This window comes from Mustela nigripes, unplaced genomic scaffold, assembly GCF_022355385.1.
Source record: "Mustela nigripes isolate SB6536 unplaced genomic scaffold, MUSNIG.SB6536 HiC_scaffold_76, whole genome shotgun sequence".
Lineage (NCBI taxonomy): Eukaryota > Metazoa > Chordata > Mammalia > Carnivora > Mustelidae > Mustela > Mustela nigripes.
The window spans coordinates 86,460-108,244 of NW_026739491.1; the positions used below are offsets into that span (position 1 = coordinate 86,460).

The 21,785-nt window shown below is 38.2% G+C and overlaps 1 long non-coding RNA gene across 2 annotated transcripts; it reads left to right on the forward strand.

Moving 5' to 3' along the window:
• The first annotated feature begins 303 nt into the window (after positions 1 to 303).
• Positions 304 to 21,354, forward strand: LOC132008189 (uncharacterized). Of its 2 annotated transcripts, none has more exons than XR_009401563.1 (4): positions 304 to 415; positions 1,239 to 1,319; positions 2,535 to 2,579; positions 21,083 to 21,354. It is a non-coding gene; the product is annotated as an uncharacterized LOC132008189 (long non-coding RNA). The 2 variants fall into 2 exon arrangements; XR_009401562.1 differs by lacking the exon at positions 21,083 to 21,354 and adding an exon at positions 5,676 to 6,580.
• Positions 21,355 to 21,785: the final 431 nt, after the last annotated feature.

Consider the following 21,785-nt stretch of genomic DNA (forward strand, 5'->3'; position numbering starts at 1 on the left):
TTTAGCAGTGTGAAGAGTGCTCTGGGGATAACAAGTAGTACTCTGTCAGGGATAATTTTCTGGGCAGCTGAGGGGGTTTGAGTGATAAAGGAAGGCAGGGAAACAGCAGAACTGGAACTGTTTGACAGAATTTGCAAAGTTAGCTTTGGATTGTGAGGGAGAAAGTTGGTGCAACAATTGGGTTCTGTCACGGGGAGGGGTGAAGGGCTCGCCAGCTCCGGCGCCACGACAGGGTTAACGGCAGCGGCGCCCGGTGCACTCTGGGAGTTGTAGGCCGCGGGTATTGTGGGAGTTGTCGTAAAAGTTCGTTCTTTGGGTGTGATGGCCGCCGCCAGGGCAGGAATTGGGGGATTCTGTTATTCCGGACGGCTCGGGGGGCTCTCTGTACCATCAGAAGGCCACCGACAGCCCCCAGGTTACCGAGGGCCTGTTAATTGTGTGCCAGGGAGGTGGGGAGCGGTGTGTTGGGTTAAGCTTGGGGCCTGGTGTCGCTAGATCGGCCTGGGGGCCTCTGGCAGCTAAGGGCTAGATGAGGGGCTCCAACCTGCCAGACCCTAGCCGTCTGGGCTTTCAGCCTTCAAAATATCTGGGTGGCCAGCGCCTAAGCATTTTGGAGCATGCCTTGTTTTGTTGTGGTTTGTATCCTGCACCTCTCCCACTTTTCTTACAGTGTTGTACTGTGTTCCTGTAGTCGTTGATGCTCAGGACCCTATTTGAGGTTAGGTTGGGCTTGTTTTCTTGGGTCTGGTGGGATTTGTGCAACAGGTGAAATTTTGGGAAGTCTGAAGGGCAATATCCTGAGTGTTGTCTGTCTTGTTTTCGGTGTGAGAAACTGCGTGAGTGGTGAACGTGCCCCTGAACGTGTGCTTCACCTTCTCTTGCGTGTGGTGAACCTTGCCCCTGTTTCCTAATGCCCACAGGCCGTGCTCCGCAGTTCCTCCTTATGAAATGCCTTTCTGTTAACTTGGATGTGTTCTTAAACCTTTGTGAGCCTCTGGAAGACTGCTTTGCAGTTGGTCGTAGAACAGTATTGTAGAACAGTATTGCAAAAAGTGAATGTGAAACAAATACCCTTAGTTCTAGGGAGCAAGCCCTTTGACCTTAGTGGTGCTGTGGGGTGATTTGGTTACTTAAGGGAATCAGATTTGCTTTTAGATGCCTTACCTTACTCTTGGCTCCCAGGGTTCCTCTGCCTGTTGGTACACTTTGATCTTACTTGTTTTTCCATACTCTCTCAGCTTGAGTCAAAATGGGACACTGTGTACTGACATGTAACTGCATGTATCAGAATCTCTGGATAACACCAAATTGCCAAGCAGGTCAGTACCTGTCTTAACACCCCTGCACACCCTCACTATTTCTGCCCTCAGGTGCTGCTCCATAAATTCTGCCTTATTTAGATAGTCTGGTTGTTGTTTATATGACTTAAGGCCTAACTGGCCATGAAAAGCTATTTCTCAGACAATATTATATAAAAGCTTTTTACTCCCACAAATAGTACTGGTGTCTAGAAAGTTTTTTCATTCAAGGTTGGTGAAAGAGGGGATTTAAAATAAGGTACCGCGTGGTTTTGGAAATCAGCTACCAATTTTTAGTTTGGGGGACAGGCCATGTAACAGAAATGATTTATAGCGAGAGGGAAAAAACTGTTCTTTTTCTTTATATTTTAGAGCCTATAAAACCTGTTTCTGTGTCATTTTATTGGACTGCTTTCATATACCATTAAAAAACCCTTCAATGTGTTGTGTATGAGTTTTCTTGATGTATCTGTATGGGTTTTCATAATTACCCTTTTGTCTGAGTTTGCTTAGTACTTGAATATTTGAAAATATAGTAGTGGTATAGAAGGGAGCAAAGTGGATGGGTTTGTATACATACTTCTGTTGAATATGATTTTGGGTACAGATTGATAGACTAATACTGTTGGCTTGCTAGTCAGGTCTCAGGATGGTATTTCCTTCACTCTGACCTGAAGCCAGTGTATCTTCAAATATTAATTAACTTGCCAATGGAAAAAGATTGGGAAACTTAATTTTTAAGTACTATACTGTTCATATTGTTGTTGTTTGGTAATATGGTAAAATACTGGTGAGTTGGTTTTGTATCTTAGGAAAACTGTATCTTAGGAATGGATAGAATTTGTAGATTTGTAGAATCATAAAATTATTCAAAACCAATGACAACCACAGTTTGCTTTGAAAGTGGATGCACACCTTTTTTTTTTTTTTTTTTTTAAGGTTTTATTTGGGGGAGAGAGTGAGCACAAGTTGGGTGAAGTGTAGGGGGAGAAGCAGGGTCTCTCATGAGCAGGGAGCCCAATGTGGGGCTTGATCCTGGGTCTCTGGGATCCTAATCTAAACCGAAGGCAGACACTTAACTGTTGGAGTCACCCAGGCACCCCAAGAGGCATACGTTTTTAATTGCCAAGTTACCTATGACTCAGGTCCTCAACAAATGGTTCATTTGAAGGTGCTTGGAATAGGTAGGTACTTACTTTGAAAAGTTTAGAAATAAATGTATCTCTGTATTTTCAGAGAGCCCTTCTGGACATTTGTGAGTAGACACATCTCCAAGAAATGGTGAGATTTTACACCCAAACATTTTAACATTTAATCCCTGAGGTCTTTGTTTTGTACTCTGCTTTCTACCAACATCATTTCAATTCTGCTGGTGTGAAATGTTTTTTGAAATACAAGGTCAGTTATGCTTCCAGAAAAAAATGTGGTAATAACCACTACCTTCTGGAGAACATGATTCCTAAGGTTGTGCATATGTATTTGATAAATGTGTCAAAGGTGATCATTTTGAAACTTAGGCTTTGTATGGTTTTGACAAAACTCCTTTCAGTGAGCTATAATAGCACCAAAGGGTAACTGGTAGCATTCTTTTTGTTGTTGTTGTTTAATTAATTCTTTTTAAAATTAGCCTCCACACCTAACATGGGACTTGAACTCATGATCCGTAGATCATGAGTCACATGCTTTATCAACTGAGCCAGCCAGCGCCCCACTGGTAATGTTCTTGACGTAGGTGTTATAAATGAAAGCCTTTGGTTCTGCTGTTCATTCAAAAATAAATACAAACTTACTTCCAAATAATACAGTGTAGAAGATAACAAAAAAATAAAGTTTTTATTTTAGTTTGTAACCAAAATTTGGAAACACGGGTGGGGAGGGATTGAGTGGGAATATCTGTTTGAGCCCTTTATGTAAAACCTTTCTAATTTCATTTCCCTATACATTGCTGAAAACACACATTTTTATTAATGTACTTCTGCATCTGTGAACATTTGTGTGTGGGAAAACTGCATGTACAAGACAACAAAACCACCCATTCAGAATTTGGCCCTTAGTTTTCCTTTATAGTATTTGAAGTGGAAGAATTGTTGGTTGTACTTTGTGCACTTGTTTATATATTTTGTTTTCAAATAACAATACTCTTAAACATGGAGTGCATCTCCACCCACTCACTCCACCTTTTTTGTAGGATAATTAGGTGTCTGAAAGAAAGAGGAAAAAGTTTTAAAATTTTTTCATGCCTTTCACTGAATCTTATTTTCTGCTCTTCCTACATATATTTCCAGGACAGGATACATTATTTCTGCTCTGCTGGATATTATTTCTTGAAGACAGATTATTAATCGTAGGATTTTTCTAGACAAGACACAACACACCAATGGTTACAGCAAAAGGTTGTATCTAGGTTAAAAGATATTACTTTGTTTCCTATTGGAAAGAAAGCAAGATCATAGGCATATATTCCAAAACTTAAAGGATTCTGTCTATATCTTTTTTTTTTTTAAGATTTTATTTATTTGAGAGAGAAAGAGTGAATGAGAGAGAGGAGGAGGTAGAGGGGGAGACAGAGAAGCAGACTCCCTCCTAATCAGAGAACCCAACCTGGAGCTTGATCCCAGGATCATGACCTAAGCTGAATGCAGACGCTTAACAAACTGAGCTACCTATGCACCCCAGATTCTCTCTAGATCTTAGAAATTCAAGAGCCCTGAAGAGATTATTTTGCTTTGTCCTCGACTTTTCCTTGTTTTTCATTTTGTTTAACTTACTCCCTCGGTGTGTTTGTTTGGCTCTAGAACTTAAATGGCATTTTTGTTTATTTTGGTACTTTTTTACAAATTATTTGCTTCAATTTTTAAAAACCATTTTTCCTCTAAAATATTGATAATATTCATTCTAAATATCCATGCTTCAAGGAATCAAGAAGAATATTCTTGAAAAAAAAAAAAAAGAGGAGTCTCAGCAGAGAGATGATATTTGTGTGTGTGTGCGTGTGTAACAAAATGTTAGGACTCAAATATACAATAACCAAAATAAAACCCAAAATTCCCTGGAGGTCCTCAATTGCAGTATGGAGATGATGAAGAAAAGAGTCCGTGAACTTGAACCTAGAGCAATAGAAATTATCCAGTCTGATGAACAGAGAGGAAAATGATAGAAAAGGTAAATGAACAGAGCCAATGGGACAATATCACAAGGTCTAATACTCATTTTATCAGAATCCCAAAAGGAGAAGAGGAAGAGTAGAGTGCAAAAAACAACTGAAGAAACAGTAGCGGAAAACATCCCAATTTTGGTGAAAGATACGTGCTTAGAATTTCAAGAAAGTCAGTGAATCTCAACATTGATATTCAAAAAAACCATACTGGACGTATTACGGACAAATAATTATTTTAATGAAGTATTACTGTTACATAATATTTTTTTAAAGATACATTTATTTATTTATTTGAGAAAGAATTTACACAAACAGGGGGAAGGGCAGAGGATTCTCGAGCAGACTCCCTGCTGAGCGCAGAGGCCAACTCAGGGCTGGATCCTGCAACCTTGAGATCACGGCCTAAGCCGAAATCAAGAGTTGGATGCTTATGGTCTGAGCCACCCAGGCTCCCCTTGTCACATTACATTTATATAATTAAAATGCTATATATGCTAGGTTTCTATATTCTGGGGAAAAAAGAATTAATGACTTCTTTAAACCTCAGCACCAAGTTCCAGAATGTGGCCTGTGAAAACATCTAGGGTGTATGGCTTTAGTCTCCTTTTCTATTATTAACAGTCTTTAGTTAATGAAGATCAGCATGATTTTTAATTTTCAGACAAGTTTTACATGAAGACAGTATTACTTCTTGCCTGACACTCATGAGATGCAGATTTGTGAAATTTTTATGAAGACTGTATAAGAAGATATTTTTAAATTGATCGAAGTTATGTATATTTACTAATCTAAAAAAAATTATTTGTAAACCACTTTCATTTTTTTTAACTCCATGTTTTTGGATTTTAAATTGTTTTTCAAGAAGTTTTGTTTTTGTTTTTGTTTTTTCCCAAAGGGATAGGAACCATACTTTCAGTGAAGGTGTATTAAAGGAGTGGTCAGCTTTTTCCTTTATATTTTAGTATTAATCAAAGATACAGAATTTGTACAGTTTATAAGAGGGAAAGAAAAGACCCATTGCATTAGTTAAAATGAAGACATCTGTGATTTTAAGCTATTCTGTACTATTTGTTATAATTAAGGAATTTGAACTTATAATATGGAGTTAATTTTAAGATATTTGTGAAATGACTTATTAATTATATTCTATAAAATATTTTTTTGAGATACACAGATTTAAGTAAAGTTTTCTTTTCTTTCTTTCTTTTTTTTCTTTTAAGACAGTGCCAGAGCACTTGAACAGGGTTGGGGAGGAACAGAGAGAGTGGGAGAGAGAGAATCTTAAGCAGGATCCATGTGCATCATGGAGCCCAGTGCAGGGCTTGAGATCATGACCTGAGCTGAATCAAGAGTTGGGTGCTCAATGGACTGAACCTCCCAGATGTCCCCAATTTTTTTCATTCTAACACAAGATTTAAAAAAGAAAACTAATGGTAAAGTAAATGAAACTGACTTGTAGTCTTCTACCTGAAGAGGAAAACTTGGAAAGAACATAATTTATAGAAATGTAAAAGTTTGAGATATGTAATTTTGAGTTTTATCAATCAGTAAGAGAAGATAGAAAGGCTAAGCCATGGTTTGACAGTTCACAAAAGAAAAAACAATAATGTCATTGCATAACGTAGCAGATTATGTTTTCCAAAGATGACCACAGCAATATCTCCCAGCTGACATGTTCTTCTGCAGTGTGATTGATGTCACTCTGTCATCAAAACGTGGCATCTCTCCACTTCTTTAATTTTGAGTAGGCTTTTTGACTGCTTAGACCAAAAGAACATGGTAGAATGGATGATATCCTAGTTACAGGTGTTGTTCTTACCTCACCTGGCAATTTCTTCCTGCCTTTTGGAACCCACCCACTAAGTAAGAGATGTAATTACCTTCAAATTACTATGTTCTAAGAAGGCCAAAGTCATCTAATGAACTCCTGGAGGATAAAACATCTGGAGAGGCCAAGGAGCATTGAGGAACCAGACATGTAAGTGAAGAAGCCATTTTGGAAATGGATCCTCCAGCCCCACCTGCCATTGGCTGTTGCTTTGTAAATCAGATGAACCACCCAGGAGAGCCCTTCTCAATTTTTGGCCCACAAAATCATGAGCAAAATAAAATGGTTTCTTTTAAACTTACGAGGTTTTGGGTGCTTTGTTATGCGTCAATGATACCTGTAAAAAAATACTGGGGAAGAAAAGATTTCATCATTTTTATAAGAGATGGCAGTATAGGAGAATATGTCTACATGTATCTACAGTGTAACGGAATGCCTAAATAATCAAAAAAAAAAAAAAAAAAAAAACCAAGAGCCTCAGTAGAAAAGTGTACCAAGGATATTAAATAGGCGAATGACAGAAAGGTATGCTCAAACTCATTAGTAAAGAGAGAGGGTCAGATTAAAGCCACAAGAAAATTTCTCTTAGTACCCAACAGACTAACAAAAAGTGGAAAGATGGATGGATAATGTCATGTGTCGATGGCGATGGGGGTGAATAGGAACCCTTATGCACTGTTGCTTAGTGTAAAGTGGTGGAGCTGTTCTGGAGAGCAGTCTGGCAAAATTTAATATAGATATTAATAAATTGTCCTGGATACATGTCCTCAAGAAGACTTACACAGGTCTTTAAGGGAACAAATATGAAAATAATAATTATATTGGGCTTTTTGGTGACAAACTCCAAGTCAATATAGGTTTTTGTTTTTTTTTTTTTTAAGATTTTATTTATTTGAGAGAGGGTATACACAAGCAAAGGAGGGAAGGAGCAGTGGGGAGGGAGGGAGACAAGCAAACTTCATGCTGAACACAGAGCCCAATGCAGAGCAAGCCAAAATCGTGTTGGATGCTGAACCAACTGAGCCACCAAAGTGCCCTACCGATCTCTCTCACTGAGAGAGCTAGTTCAAACTTGGTGAAGGCTCACATATACAGTCGTGCGTTAGAAGCAAAGGACTGCATATATCCTCCACATCTGCATATGTTTTAAAGATGCAGTTTAGTGAAAGTAATAAACAATGGAGTCTATAAATACCATTTGTATAAATTTAAAACAGGGAAATAAAAATATCCTGTAAGAAAATATTAAAAAACCTACATCAAACACGTTGGAATGGTTTCCTAAGAACAAGAAAAAAGTCGCCCATAGAGGGAGGAGTGGGGAATGAGGTAAAAGAAATTAAAGTCCAGTAGTGATGGTGTGCTGTGAACCATTGTGTATGAGCAAATGTTCTGTGCCTGAGGTCCAGCAATGAACTCCTCTGGTCAAGAGAAGATTATAATTCTTCAGGAGTCCAAAAAAGCAAATCGAAAGGATAGAACTATTTGCCAAATCTGCCATGCTTGGGGGTTTTAAATGAGAGCAGTACTTACAAAAGTGTGGTCAAGGGGTGCCTAGGTGGTGTGGTCAGTTAAGCCTCTGACTCTTGGTTTCAGCTCAGGTCATTCTGTCGAGGTTGTGAGATCAAGTCCCATATCGGCTCTGTGCTCAGCATGGAGTCTGCTTGAGATTCCCTCTCCCACTCCCTCTGCCTCTACTTGTGCTCTCTCTTTCTCTCTTTCTCAGAACTTTAAAAAAGAAGTGTGCTCAAATAGGCAATCTCATATTTTTTGGATATATAATCTGGTATGACCTTTATACATGACAGTATTAATGAAGAGCCTTAAAAAAATGCTCATGTGCTAGCCAAAAAAAAAAAAAAAAAAAAAAAAAAAAAAAAACCAAACAAACAGAAACTATAGAATGAAATTTAGAAAACAAGCCATTTAAATAGCAACAGCAAACAGGAAATACTTGGAGATTTATTTAACAAAGTATGTGTAAGGAAACTATATGGAATGTATATGGAAACTATAGAACACAGCAGAGAGAAACTAAAGAAGACCAAACTAATGGGACAGATACCGTGTTCATGGATTGGAAGACTCAATATTGTTAAGATTTCACCTCTCTTCAAATTGATCTATAGATCCAAAAAAATTCCAGTCAATATACCAGTAGGATTTTGAACTATTTTTATAGAATTCAGCAGGCTAAATTTATATGGAAATGCAAAGGCTCTAGAGTAGGTAAGTCCAAAAAGGTGCACTATTTGATTTCAAGACTTTATAGTAATCTAGAGAGTGTAATTTTAATGATGATAGTTATATAAATCAATGGGACAAAACAAAGTGGAGGTATATAAATATATCATCAAGTGATTTTCAACAAAAGTTCTGAGGTGAAATCAGTAAGGAAAAATTTTTCAACAAATGATGTAGGAACAGTTGGATATCATTGGCAAAATGATGGACTTTGTTTCTGGTCTCACACTATATACAAAGATTAACTTGAAATGGATCCACAAACCCAAACACAAGAGAGAAAACTTATAGAAAAAAACAGGAGGAAGATCTTGAAGATCTTTGTAATCTTGGGTAATGCAAAGATTTTTTAGATAAGCCACAGAAAGTAAGAAGCATTAAAAAAAGTTAATAGGATGCCTGGCTGGGTCAGAGGTAGAGCCTATGACTCTTAATCTCAGGGTTGAGTTTCAGCCCCATGTTGGGTGTAGAGATTACTTAAAATCTTTTTTAAAAAGTTAATAAATTGGGTTTTATTAAAATAAAAATATTTATCAAAATACACTGTTAAGAAATAAAAAGATAAGCCATAGACTGGGAAAAAATATTTGTAACACATCTGATGAAGGATTCCTCTTCAGGAAATATAAAGAAATTTTAGTACTCAGTAATAAGAAGACAGGCAACCTAATTAAAACAGAGCAAAACTTTGTTAAGTAAGTGAGGCAAAGATCATCTTTGTGTATTGGCTGCAAGTTTATTTCTTGTTTAAAATATTTTATTAATTTATTTTTCAGAGAGAGAGAGAGAGAAAGTGCACAAGCAGGAGGAGCAGCAGGCAGAGGGAGAAGCAGGCTCCCCATGGAGCAAAGAGCCCGCCATGGGACTGGATCCCAGGACTCTGGGATCATAACCTGAGCCAAAGGCAGATGCTGACCCAACTGAGCCACCTAGGTGTTCCTCCAAGTTTATTTCCTTATGACAGTCTGAAAGCTTTTAGCTATAAAAGCCCACCAGTGCCAAACTCAAATTTTTATACATTCCATTATTTACAAAATAGTCCGAACAGGTGGATTTTTAGAACCTGCCTGCTTTGCATACTCCAGGAAACCAACCTCCACATCTGCTGGCAGTCAGTAAGATAAATCCTGGGGGCACCTGGGTGGCTCAGTGGGTTGGGCACCTGCCTTAGGCTCATCACAATCTCAGGGTTCTGGCATCAAGCCTCACTTTGGGCTCCCTTATTGATGGGGAGTCTGCTTCTCCCCCCTGCTTGTGCTCGCTCACTCATGTGCTCTCTCTCAAGTAAATAAATAAAATCTTTAAAAAGAAAAAAAAAAAAAGATAAGCTCTGGGCCCATAAAGTCCCCAAGCCTTTGGTGCTGCCTTTTTAAAGCTCTGACACAGAAACACTCTACCATGCTGCTAGAGCACATCACCTGGACATGTAATCCTCCTGTCTGATTGCCCTCTCCTCCAGGAGTTCCCTTGCCCTCCTCCCTTTTTGGGTAGTGACCCCCTCATTGTCAGCCTCCAGTCTCATGCTCTGAGGGACTTCGTGCAACCCTGAAAACTCCTGTAACTCTACGTACTGCCCAGTACATGTGTTCTGATCTTGATCGATCACCAAATCCCCAACAAGACTTTGATAGACATTTTACCAAAAAAAGGAATGACTGTCCAATAAGCACATACAAAAATGTTCATCATCTTTATTCTTCAGGGAGATGCTAGTTAAAGCCACATTGGGTTACCACTATATACCCACTAAGTGAAAAAGACTGACACTACCAAGTGTGGTGAAGACATGGTACAAAACGATACAGCTGCTTTGGAAAGCAGTTTGTCAATTTCTTATAAAATTAAACAGTTACCATTTAATCTGTAATTCCACTTCTCAAGTATTATTTAGTCAAGGGAAATAAAAGCATTTGTCCACATGAAGACTTGTATGTAAACATTCATATTTGTTTTATTCATACAGTGAAAAATCGTAAAGTTGAATGTTCATCAACTGAAGAATGGATAACCAAATGGAATACGACTAAGGAACGAGAAGGGATAGACTACCAATACTTGCACCATGGATTAATCTCAAGGATGTCATGCTAATGGAGAAGCAAGACATAAAAGATTATATACTGTATGATTCCATTTATCTGCATTTCTAGAAAAGGCAAAATGAGAGAGTGAAAACAACTATTGGTCACGATGGATGAAGGATCAGGGAGGGAACTGACTATAAAGCATGAGGAAATACTAATCTTGATCATGGTAGTTATGCAAATTTACAAATTTATCAAAAACCATCAAACACTTAAAATTCAGAATCGTATTTTCAGTTATCTCTCAATAAGGTGGACTGAGGAAAAAACAAAGCACTCATGCTTTTTAACACAGAATTGCATTACTTTTCAGAAGTTTTTTTTTAAACTTATCTAAGTAATCTCTACACCTTGAATTTACAACCCTGAAGTCGTGAGTGATGTGCTCTACCAACTGAGCCAGCCAGGCACCCCAAAATTGCATACCTAAGAATTTAGTATAAAGAAATCATAAGAGATGTGTTTGAAACATAGAGTGTTCATTTCAACATTATTTATAATAGCTAACTTGAAACAAGTGAAATGCCCAGCAGTAGAATATTGTTTAGATCTGTCTATGATACATTCATACAGGGAATTTGTCAAGCTATTAACAATTACATAGAAAATAGGAGTTGGAGAAATGTGTGCCACTTTAAGTAAAAAGGCAGATTAAAATACAGTATGTGTCTAGTTTTTTACTTGGGTTTTTATTTTAAAACCAGAAGTTAATAGAGTACAATATTTTTACTATGTCATTGATAAATGAGGGGCGAGAGGGATTTTCATGATATTATGCAAATAAGATCTGAAAATCTGCTACCTCCATATATATTTTTTTCTTCCAATGGGAAATGAAAGAGATTAACATTCAGACCAATGTTCTTTTGCAACAAGATAGGCCAAGTTCATTATTACTTTTTACAATAAAGTAGGGATTTATATGCACCCTGAAGGATATTGATTAATATTTACAAATCCTCAAGGTGATACCCCTAGCTTTGACTTTATTTTAAAAGCTCCCTCAATTAACTTAAGAGAACACTTATCCATCTGTATCTAAAAATCAGAAGAGAGTTGAAATGAACTTAATTAGACATGGACACACAGTACATTTCCTGGGGTATGTTAGGGATCAGAATATCTCATCCCATCTAAAGTCTGCAGGTAAAATGTCCCTTATACTGGCTGAGCAGGATCCTGGTTAGGAACACTTGGACTATTCAATATTCCCACCCTGGGTCAGGAAAGGTAAAACAGGTAAATGAAAGGTGTTTGAATATACATTCAATAGTGAATAAAAGGCCTGCGAAATTCCTTGATTAGTCTCTCTCTTGGTATCCTGAGATTTCCATTGCATGATTGAAAGACAGAATCGATTAACTCTGAGATCTCCAGTTTTGTATCTCTAATTTTTACAGACTCTAGAACATTAAGGAAATATCTAAAATTGGACATATTTTGCAATGCCTGACTGGTTCACTTGGTAGAGGTTGCAACTCTTGATCTCAGTCAGCATTGTTAAGTTCAAGCCCCACACAGGGTGTAGAGATTACTTAAATAAAAAATCTTTAAAAAGTAAAATAAAATTGGTTATATATTTTTAGTAGCCATTAGTTTTTTGAAAGTAAATTGGAAAAATGTTTATGGCAGTATTCGATTTTTTTTTTTTTTAAAGGGGGAAAGGGGAGAGGAGAGGGCAGAAGAAAGAGGGAGTGAATCTTAAGCAGGCTTCATGCCCAGTATGGAGCCTGAGGCAGGGCTCAGTCTCACAACACTGAGATATTGACCCGAGCCAAATCAAGATTTGGATGCTTAATTGGCTGAGTCACCCAGGTGTCCCATCCCCTAAACAATTTATTTTTATTTTTTTGAAGATTTAATGAATTTATTCCGAGAGAGAATGAGAGAGAGCACAAGCAGGGGGAGCAATAGGCAGAGGGAGAAGCAGGCTCCCTTCCCAGCGAGGAGCTCGATTCAGGACTTGATCCCAGGACCCTGGGATCATAAGCTGAGCCCAAGGCAGGTGCTTAATTGACTGAGCCACCCAGGTGCCCCTTCCCTGAGCAATTTAAATCATGTTTTCTATACACTTGGAAACCTGTAATCAAAAATTATAATCTTGTTCACAGATTCGGTTTTTTTTTTATCTGTAAGTTTGCAATTAATTGGATTTCTATAAACAGGGTCTTCTTTTATGTTCAGCCCAGTTCACTAAAAATTATGTGTAAATAAGAAATATTCTTGGTTTTGGAAAGCAATTTTTTTTAACATTGCCATGCAAATCGTTGAGTAGTTTATTTATGAGGAATGTGTGAAAATATTAAAAGTGGGTCTTTGGTCTCTCTACAAATCCAGACCCAAAAAAGAGCCATATTAAGGCACTTACAGAAAGAATGTTCACTCAAACGTCTTCAATAAACACACATGTATAGACAGAGAATAAAATGAGATATAAATAAGGCAATTCTCACGAAGACATATCTAAAACAAAGTGTGGATTGGGAAGAGAAAACAGAAAACCTTGGGACTGCTCGTGTGTTGCAAAAAGGTTATTTCTCCCTAGTTAAAACCAGAGTGTCAACGTTTTATTCCCAGATGACTGGTGTCAGAGAGCTATTGTCATTTATACCCATACATTTTGTTTCCCTCTGAATTTCACCTAACAAAGGTATACCAGAGCCAGGAGCAGCTGTTTACATTGCATCCAACTATAAATCAAGACCACAAGCGTTGAGCTCTGAGAAGGAATCTATTTCACCTTTACTGTATTCACATACTCTCTCTCTTTCTCGCTCTCTCTCCCTTTGCCTTTGGTATTCAGAAAATGGAATGCTGTTACCCAATTAGACTATTTATACATGTTTCTGGTGATTATTTGTGGTGAGTCTAATTACTGATTTTACATCTGTTTTTAGCAACTCACTTTTCGGTAGTTCTTAGTTTTTAGCAACTCCATTTCAGTTAACCTAACTACCTATTTTCACAGCTTACTTAAACACTTTTTTTTTTCGTTAATCCCACTTTCTTGCTAGCTTTTCCTGTCCATCCTAATGTTCTCAACTTGATGCATCTTCCATGTGTGTCAACTTTAAAAAAATAAAATGGTCAGTTATTTTTTAGCAAAATGAGTTTATTTGGGAATAGCAGAGGAATTGTGATTTAGGACGAGTAAACTGGAAAAACCATAGGCAAGTCCAAAGAGACAAAGGGAAGGTAAGCCTTTATTAGTTTTCAGGGGAGGGTTGTTTCACACAAAAGTTCGTTAGAGGTGGTGGTGGTTTCTCACTGGCTGCAAGTGTTGCTGCTGGGGCAGAAAGAGATCTTCTTCTTGCCTGCTGTGTAAGCTGCAACCAGGGGTATGCATGTGAGCGCTCCCCCTTTAGGGCTTCCCAACTCCATTTTCAATGCTGTTTCCTTCACTACTTTTCATAGAAATGAAAGTATGCTGGAAACTTTGGAAGAGGAAGAAAAAGTATGTAGTGTGTGATTACAGGGATATTTGATTTAGATGTGCTTCAAACAAAAGCACATTAGTCATATCAACAATTGCAAAGAGACCATTAAATAAAAAAGACACTAATAAGGCAAAAAGTTGGGACTATCTGATGGTAAGAATCCTGTTAATTTTTTTTCGGTGGGATAATGGTATTTTGTTTTCAAAAAAGAGTCCCTTATAATTTTACAGGTACATGCAGAAATAATTACAGATAAAATGATTATATTTTCTGTGATTGGCTTCAAAATAATTCAGGAGAGGGGCACCTGGCTGGTTCAGTCAGTGGAGTGTGCAAATCTTGATCTTGGGGCCATGAATTTGAATCCCACGTTGGGCCTAGAGATTATTCTTTTAAAAACTGTAGGAAAGGAGAAGTGGATAGTTGTATAAACAAGATTGGGCATGAGTTGATAGTTATGAAAATTCATTATACGAGGGAGTTCATTATATTATCTTGCCTACCTTTTCATATGTTTGAAATTATCCATAACAAAATGGTAAATGCATTTCTATTAGGGTTAATAGGGGCACCTGTGTGGATCAGTCGTTTAAATGTCCCACTCTTGATTTTGGCTCAGTTTGTGATCTCAGGGTTGTGGGATCAAGCCCCACATCAGGCTCCACACTTAGCATGGAGTCTGCTTGGGGTTCTCTCTCTCCCTCTCCCCCACCCCTTGCTCCCATGAGTGCTCTCTCTCTCAAAATAAGTAAAAATAAAATAAGTAAGTAAATAAACAAAAGGGTTAATAAGCTCATACAAATAACCTTGTAAAACCTTTAACAAATCATTAGGAAAAAGAGAAATATGCCAAGTGAGCAAAAGATATGAAGAGGTAGTGTGCAAAAGAAGTAATAAACGGTAAATAAGCATATGAAGAGAACTTCAGTCTCAAAAAAACATGCAAATTAGGACAATGTGTGATATTGTGATTTATAGTGAGAAACATATTTGGTCTTCATCCACTCTTACTGGCTTGCAACTCTCCAAACCTTTGGAATTTCCTAATGAAAAAAAGCAATGGGAGTATCTTTTTCATAATATTTAGCCTTGTATAATGGATTCCTGTGTCCATAAAGCTGGAAGGAGTGTATTGTTATTCATAACAGGCCCCGTTCAATCACACCTAAATTAATGTTAATGTGATGAGTTTCGGAAAACTTCTAAGGATGGGGGCAAACCAGCACTGGAGGGTTGGAACTTTCAGTCCCATTCCTCACCCTATATCCAGAAAGACAAAAGGGTCTGGAGGTTGAATCAATTGCCAATGGCTGATGATTTAATCAATCGTGTCTATGTGATGAACCCTCCATAAAAACCCAACAGTGTGGGGTTCAGGGATTTTCCAGGTTGCTAAACATGGGGGTGTGCTGGGAGGTGGCATGTCTGGAGGGCACTAGACTGCCATGTCCCTTCCCATATCACTTATCTTCCCCTATGCATCTTTTCCATTGGGCTGTTACTGAATTGTATCCTTTTCTAATAAACTGGTAACCTAGTAATGTAAACTGTTTTCCCAAGTTCTATGAGCCACTCTACACATAACAGAAGCCAAGCAGGATGTTGTGGAAACCTGCAGGGACAGCCAGCAGGTCAGGAAAGCAGGCAACAACCTGGGCCTGTAACTGGTATCTGACGTGGGGACAGTCTTGTGAAACTAAGCTTGTGGGATCTCATGCTATCACCAGGGAACAACCAAACGGAATTAATTTAACTTCTTGGTGGCGTTGGAAAGCACATTCAGAAAGGAGATACTTTTTTTTCATCTGTAGAATTGACAAAACAGTTTAATGAGAACTACTGTTGATGAGAATGAGGTAAAGCAAATAGTCTATCTACCGCTAGTGGGACAGTAAATTCAGTAGGTCCCTAAGCGTTCCTGGTTGTCTTCTCTATCTTCTCCAAAAGAGTGGGCATCATTTGCCATTGCCATTTGATATGTGAGCTAACTAAATACCAGAATTATCCAAGGTCACACAACTGAGGGCTTGTTTTTTTTCCTCCTACCCCTGGAAAAGAAGAATCTGTTGATGAAATATTTTGCAATATATATGATAATGAGTTCTCTAGAGTTATTTTCTGACCTAGGTGATCTCAGATGATTGAGAAACAGAGCAGACATAAGCCCAGCCCATGGCCAGGAGCAAAGCTCTGCTCATAGCAGCCTGTGTCAGCCAAACCCTAGTCTACCCACAGACAAGGGAGAGAGAAGTAAATGTAGCTCATTGTACACCAAGGAGGTTTTGCAGTTGCCAGCAGCTACCTGAGGACTCGCCTCCTTTCTCTCCCTACTGCGCTTACACTCTAGTCCTACTCTTGCTTCCTCCGCGAGTGCTTTAGTCTTACAGGCATCAGATCCCTCAATACTGGGATGCTAAGAAAGGTGGGTTATTTCTCCATTGTCTGTACCTTGTTTCAAAGATTTGAGGAGGCTTATTAAAATTCTCATAATGCAAAGTAAAGAAAGATAGAAGGGAGCTAGAAATAGGAAAATCTTTTTAGATCCCCTATATAGATAAAGGGAACCTAGTTCACTAATGATACCTACTTCACAGAAGCATAACTACTATTCTGATTTTTCAACGTCCTATACACGGGGTAACGTGAGACAGCAAAGTGGCCACGAAGTTGGAGACTTGCCAGATGGCCCACCGAGGAGGCCAAAGAGTAACCACATAACTGTGCCCTGTTTTTAAGAGCTTGTTTTTCTCACCTGAGACAGCAAATGAACTGGTTGTGGGTAGGTGAGACCATAAAACGTGACTCTTAACATCATCACCCCATTTAGGTTTTTGGTTCTATACAGGAAGAATTCATGTGTTATGACTGAAGAGGAAAATAGAGCTGAGAGACAAGCCAAATAATTTTTAAGATGTGACCGATTTTATTTTTCCACTGGAAGTTATCTCTCCTTGTCACTAATTTTTACCCTTTCCTTCAGCAATACTAATCCATTTGTTCGTTTAATGAGTGTGTATCGAGTGGTTACTGTTTCCCAGGGCTGTGTCAGTGAATGGAACAGACCTTTATGGAACTTAAAGTACGGTTCCTGAAAGTATGGTTGCTGTAGGATGAACTTCGGTGCTTTTGAAGACTATGGGGGAGGCTCTTATGGCTTGAATACAATAAACAAGAGAGGAGGGCGGGGCCTGATTCAGGTGTGCTTCCTTAGGACACACACACACACACACACACACACACACACGCAGGGTATTAGTGTTCTATTGTTGCTCCTATAAATTCCCACAAATTAGTGGCTTAAAGCAACACACACTTATTATCTGACAGTTCTATAGGTTAGAATTACAAGATGGGACTCACTGGACTGAAGTCAAAGTGTTCCTTTCAGAAGGTCTCAGAAGGGTTTGTCTCCTTGCTGCTTTTCAGCCTCTAGAGGCTTCCTCCATTCCCCCAGCCAGCATCAGCGCCCCACTCTGACCATTCTTCCATACTTGCATCTCCTTCTCTGACCAAATCTGAGGCAGGTTCTCCAATTTTAAGGACCCATGTGACATAGATTAGCCTCACTTGAATAATCTTCCCATCTTGAGTCCTTAACTTAGTCCTATTATCACAATATACTGTTTGATACGGTAACATTTGCAGGTTCTTGTGGTTAGGATATGCATCTCTTTAAGTGTGGGGAGGATCATTATTTTGCCTAATACACACTTACACATACAAAGGTAGTTATGGCATGAATATTAAAATGTATATAGAACGTTTTCTCAAAAATATAAATAAATAAAATGAACATAAACAAAAAAACTGCACCCCCAAATAGAGGCATGATCATTTTGGAAAAAGTTTTTCATGTATATATTATTCATGAATGTCTCTGATGAGATATTGCCATTGATAGTGAAGAAGAAAGAAACGGAGAGGTACCTCTACAGTAAATGACATAAATAATTCTAAGAAACGTGGTGTTAAGTAAAAAAGCAAGTCTCAGAAGACTCCCCAAGTAAAAGGCTTAGGTTTACACATGAGTTTCCTCAGAGCTACTATAACAGATTGATAAAAACTAGGCAGCTTTAAAGAACAAAAAATTATTCTCTCGAAGTTTTTTTGGCTAGAAGTCCAAAACCATGGTATGGGCAGGGCCCTCTGACGGCCTTAGGGAAGAATCCTTCCTCGCTCTTCGAGTTTCTGCTGGGTGTTGGCAATCCTTAACATTTTTTTATTTTGTGTCTGCACAACTGCATTCTCCAGCTCACAGGGCCTTCGTTCCTCTGTCTCCCTGCGCAACTCCAAATCTCCCTTTATAAGGACCCATCATTGAATTTAAGGCCCACCCTAGTCCCGTCCAACCTTGTCTTAATTTGATTACATCTGCAAAAACCCTGTTTCTAAATACGGCCACATTCATACGTTGGTGGCGTGGGGAGAGTTAGGATTTCAACATATCTTTTGGGGGACACAATTCAAGCCATACAGTCAGAATTGCAGCATTTGTAAGGGAGCGAGGGAAGCACGATTAAGCTGACAGAGCCGTCGAGCTGTGATGCAGGTCTAACAGAAGCCTGGGCTGAGCCCACAGGGAGCTCCGCAGTTAGGATGGCCTCACAGATGTCCATAATTGAGGCCAGTAGCCAGGCATGTTTCTTCCTGCAGTATCTAGGCATTGGATGCAGGTAACCCATGGGGGCGGGGCAAAGCAACGCCCTTCAACCAAGAACAGTTCCCACGTGGGGGGGGGGACACACAACTGGGAGCCCTCAGCAACTAGCACTCTCTGCAAATGAATGTCTTGGTCGTGGAGAGGATATCAGAGTTGCATACTCCAGCATCCACTATATTATGGTTTTCAATAGATCTCAAAAAATAAGCCAAAGTGTACAATATATTATTATTTAATATACAATTGTGATAGAGTATTTACATACATGTATATGTATATATATATTTATTTATATGTACATAAGTATTTATTATATACACCTAAAAGCTGTAGAATGATACAGAACATTTAGGACTGTAGGGATAGGAAGGTTCCTGGTTTTTTGGTTCTTGAGTTGGGTGGTGGGTTTATAGTTTTTCACTGTATTATGATTTATAACTAGCTTATGTATTTCATGTAATCTTTTGTATGTATCAAATAAGTAATCTCTACACCCAATGTGGAACTCGAACTCATGACCCCAAGATCAAAAATTGCATGCTCTATGGACTGAGCCAGCCAGGCGCCCCTGCATCAAATATATTTATAAAAATAATAAAAAGAAGAAAGAAAACTAGGCAAAAGTCATAGCAGTTAAAGTATAGAACTTTAGAAAAAATATGAGTAGATAGAGCAAATCCAGATTTGCAAATCCTCTGCTACAGTAGGCATTCAGATGAAGACATACTTCCCTGAAATTCCCTAATGTTACTTACTTTAGTTTGCTTGCATAACCATCCTGAAATTTTTTTATTTTTGGCTGGAAGTATGATGTTGATAAAAATATATTGTTTACTTTCACTTTTGCCTAGTTTTTTTTTTAAAGATTTTATTTACTTATTTGAGAATGAGAGAGAGAGAGAGAGACAGAGAGCATGAGAAGTGGGAGGGTCAGAGAGAGAAGCAGACTCCCTGTAAAGCAGAAAGCCTAATGCGGGACTTGATCCCAGGACTCCAGGATCATGACCTGAGTGGAAGGCAGTTGCTTCACCAACTGAGCCACCCAGGCATCCCTCACCTAGTTTTAAATTGATTTGTTCATCATGGCACTAATTTTTTTTTTTAAGTGAAAGAGTATTTTGGGTAAGGTTGTTGGAATGCTTAATAGATCTGTTGGTGCAATAAAGAAATCTGGTTCATGCACAATATTGACATGTCAAGTTTTCACCATTATATTTTTTAAGTGTATTCATTTATAATTTAAATAATCTCTACCCAATGTGGGGATCAAACTCACAGCCTTGAGATCAAGAGTCTCATGCTCTGGGGTGCCTGGGTGGCTCAGTGGGTTAAGCCTCTGCCTTCAGCTCGAATCATGGTCTCAGGGTCCTGGGATTGAGCCCTGCATTCGGCTCCCTGCTCAGCGAGGAGCCTGCTTCCCCCTCTTCCTCTGCCTCCCTCTATGCCTACTTGTGATCTCTGTCTGTCAAATAAATAAGTAAAATCTTAAAAAAAAAAAAAAAGAGTCTCATGATCTTCCAACTGAGCAGGCCAGCCACTATTCACAATGGTATTTTTAATGGTACATTGAGTGGAGAAAGAGAGCTGTTGGATTATGTTTTATGATCACAGTTTTTACTTTTTTTTTAAAAAAAGGGTATATTGTCTATATTGTGCAGCTTTATATTTACATAGAAAAAGAAATGGAAGAAGGCACTCCAAGTAGCCAACTGCCGTTTGTGGGGATCAGAAATGGGGTGTGATACTTTTTCACTTTATATACCTCTGAGATCCTTTGAAACTAAAAAAAAAGTAAAATATTAAAACATATTTTTTGACCACTTTTTTCAAAACAACTGGTTTGAGTTTTCTTAGTTCAAGAGTCTGTTTCCATGTTGGAAAAATGGGAGTGCTACTCAGACCTTGGAATGGAATATTGTATTTGAAGTCAATTTCGGACACACTGATGCAATAACAAAGCATAGTAAATGCTAATGTGCATGCCTTATGGTGATATTGTCTGTGAAAGAAATTAAATGGTAATAATGTTTGTTAAAGAAGTATTAACTTTTTGGAAACCTCCTGATTTCTTTCTATTTTTTCTTTTTTCTTTTTAAAGATTTTTATTTATTTATTTTTGCAAGAGAGAGAAAGAAAAAGAGCACACAGGAGCTGGGGGGGTGGGGTGGTGGAGGGGCAGAGGGTGAAGCACACTCCCTGATGTAGAACTCGATCCCAGGACCCTGGATTCATGAAGGCAGAAGGCAGACGCCTAACTTACTGGGCCACCCAGGCTCTCATGGAAACCTGATTTCTCATGCCAAAAATTTGAATTTCTTTTAAACCTGGTTGTTAACCATGGCTCTCTCTTTCTCTCTCTCTCTTTTAAATCCAGGACTGAACTCCTTCTCAACTGAACTTAATGGAGAGATTAAGTGCCTTGTTTTGTGAGCTATGTTTAAATGAAGATGAGCTAGAAGACAGAACTGTTAAAAATATGTAAGTTTTATTATATAGCCAAATGAAGGATTCGGCTCTCTTGTAATGGTATTCTGAAAAATTCCTAGCTTCTGTGAAATTCCCTAATTATGGAATTTTCTTTCATGATATGGAGCTACTCCTGATTTCATCATGAGAATCTGATCTAAAACTCAATTTACGGAAATACTGAAAATGAATTTCAAATTAAATGAGACCATCTGTATACTAATATGATGCAATACTGTTGATTCACATTTTTCCATATTAAAGACTGTTCTGAACTCTAAATCTTTTAAATAAACGAGACTGAAATTTAATGTTGTTGTGTCTGAGTATGTTACTTGTATAACAACCAGCTACTTGCAGGAACTCTTCACCTCTCTGTTAATCATTTTTTTATGTTGCCTTTCTGAGCTACTTATCAAGATATGATTTCATAACCACACCTTGGTAGCTGAAATTCCAGTTCTGCCACTTAATCTCTATGTGTTTATAGGAAAGTTAGATATTTTAGGCTTCGTTTTTCTCACTGAATACGTAATGCTTTTCTGCCAATCACTGATAAATGCTTATATAGTATTGTCCAATTTTACTGTTGTAAAATTTGAATGCTTAGT